At 61.1% G+C, this 2,693-nt stretch overlaps 1 protein-coding gene across 1 annotated transcript in view; it reads left to right on the plus strand.

Moving 5' to 3' along the window:
• Nucleotides 1-2,693, plus strand: part of LOC104496370 (transmembrane protease serine 4-like) — a gene marked incomplete at its 3' end in the record, with an annotated part of 8,080 nt that overhangs the window by 841 nt on the left and 4,546 nt on the right. The gene's annotated exons all lie outside the window — the stretch shown is intronic.

The raw sequence follows: 2,693 nt of genomic DNA on the forward strand, positions 1-2,693 counted from the left end.
GCCCGGCTGCGGCTGTTGGATACGGCGCTGCTATCCCCAGGAGCTCTCCCCAGTTCTCCGTGGCTTGCCTTGGCCCTCTCCCAGACCAGGGAGCAGACGAGTAAGGCAGCACGTCTCTCAAGTCTGCTCGCCAAGGGGAATGTGGCCTTCTGGAGCATCTTAAACACCCCCGAGAAGGGGCTGGTTCTTAGGCAATGCCAGGGCAATAGCCTGGCACCCCCGCGCCCCAGCGTGGGACTGCTGGTCCCTCTGCTCAGCACAAGGGACACGCTTGGCTTCCCACAGTGCCTGCTGCAAGCAAAGCCATGGCCACTAAACACCAGCCTGGCATGCAGCCCCTCCCGAGGAGGGAAGGATTAACAGAGGGCAGCCACATATGGCCCAGCTCACCCCGCACCATGAAACCCTCCCTCCACCAGCAATACACTGAGACATCATCTCCTGTGGGGCTGGGAACTCACCCTGCTGCAGGCAGCAATGCCTACAAGTCTCCTGCAGCCCGGGAGTTAGTCCCGGATCTGAGCACCCCACACCCTTTGAAGCTGGGGCTTGCACAGGAGCATCCCCCTTCCCTCGTTCAGGAGCTGGCACAGCTACTCAGGGCACCACAGGTACCCGCACTACGGAGGGTGAATGGCAAGAGTCCAGCTGCAGCCCAGCCCTGCTCTGACGGCGTCCTTCGGCAGTCCCCGGCTCTCGGGCTGGCCTTTGCATGGATGGAGCGCAGCCCGGCCACCGCAGCACTAACCTGGCTCAATTAGTTACAGCAGCCTTGATTTCTCCAGGAAATAACGAGCTTCCAACTCCATGCAGGAGTTGGCACAGTGCAGCTCTTGCTTGTAGCGCGGTTTGGGGAGCAAGTGGACAGTCACAGAGAGGCAGCTCCGAGCTGTGGATCTGTTTGAAACAGAGAAGGTTCATGGGCTGAAGAAAGTGAAAAGCCCACCCGACAACAGGCAACACCTCCTCTGTGTGGGGAAGAGGCAGCACCACAGCATCACCCCTCCCACTCGTGTCCTCCCCAGACCTGCACAGGGCTGTCAGAAAGGAGCCCAACAGCAGGCGACACGAGGGGCACAAGCCCGGGCAGCCCGTGGGCAGGCAGGGGCACCCACAGAGCCCCGGCCGAGGAGCCGTTATGGCCAGGCCCTGGGACCGCTCCCGCAGGGAACCGTTAGGATCCCATTATCGGGTCATGCCTGGCCCAGGCCCACGGTTACACAAGAGGTCAGCATGAGGAAGGACCGGCCCCACGTGCCCTTGGCTGGCTGCACGGGAGGATGGAGGTGGTGTTTGGGAGGAAGCTGAGCCAGCGTCACAAAACTGCCAGGGCTCCTGCAGGCAGCGGGAAGAGTGCTGAGACAGGAGGCGCAGGAGCCACGCCCCCTTTCCCACCCTGCCCTCCTGCTCCCAGCAGCTCCCCCCCGACTTCCTGCCACCAGGAGCTGGGCTCTGAGCCCCTGGGAGAGGATCTGGAGCTGGAATGCCCTGCAGTGCCCTCACAGGAGGCAAACAGACCTGAGCCCATCCAGGGACCAGGTGCTCGCTAAGACATGCCCACGCTCGTGTCAGTGCCAGACGAACCCAGCTGTTCTGAGAAAGGCCCCCGGCATTTCCTCAAAAGAGCCAGACGGCTTCATGCTTGGGCACAGCCACATGCCCATGGCCCCGCCAGCACCGGGCAGGATCTGGTCCTCCCCTGCACAGGTCACTTCTTGTTCCCAGGCTGAGGAGCAGCTCAGATTGGCAGCCCAAGCCTTGCACTGGGCTGCGATGGGGAGGTAAAATTTCCTGGCTGAGCAGCCATGGCTGAGCTAGCAGCACCTTAAATCCAAGAGATGCTGGTGCATTAACCGACAAATCATCACTTGGCACTCACCTGTATAACCCGCCTGGTTGATACTTTGTGCACGGCTGAACGTGCCCAGACCTGGTGAACCAGCGAGGGAGGGCTCCACCACTCCCTCCTGCCCGCCTCGGGCTGGAGCAGGTCTCCCTGCAGCCTTTCCGCATCCCTGGCCTCACCGCAGAGCCCCAGGGTGGCACAGGGGGCTCTGCTCCCAGGGCAGGCACCGAATGTCATCATCCCCAGCCCTCCACTGAGCCTGTGGCTCCCAAAGCTCCACAGCCAAAGGAGCAAAGGGTCCGAACCCCAAACTCTCCCGAATCACGCACCTGGATCCATGGGTTTATGGCAGAGGTTTTAATCTTCGTTACCGCGGTCGCGCTGGGTACAGGCCCTGCAAAAAAGCTCATCTTACCTGTCCTGGTGGAGTCCAGAAGTATCAAAGGAAAAGAGCTTGCTCGGGGCTGGGAGGGTGTTCAAGGGAAGAGCAAGCGTGCTGCTTTCCACGGCCTCAGCAGGGCAGGAGCACGCTTGCAATCCACCAGCTGCCAGGGAGCAGCTCTCAACAGTGGGACATGAGTGTGGCTGCAAAACAGGGCCATAGAAATGCACAGTGTCCCCCTCCCCGAAGGGGCGCTGATCTTTGCCCAGCACCAACCCACCCCCCAAGGACAGGGGCAGCTGCTGGTGCAGCTCCCAGGACCCCTCCTTCTGCAGCTGGGCACCTCTCAGACGGCAGCTATTACAGGAAAATAATTTGGAAGCAATCAAGCAGGATCAATGCCTTATTCATCACTTGCTCCAGCGCCGCCTGCTACCAGGGCTGTGTTTACTGCGGGTCCAACCA

Source organism: Buceros rhinoceros, unplaced genomic scaffold (genome assembly GCF_000710305.1).
Source record: "Buceros rhinoceros silvestris isolate BGI_N320 unplaced genomic scaffold, ASM71030v1 scaffold30567, whole genome shotgun sequence".
Lineage (NCBI taxonomy): Eukaryota > Metazoa > Chordata > Aves > Bucerotiformes > Bucerotidae > Buceros > Buceros rhinoceros.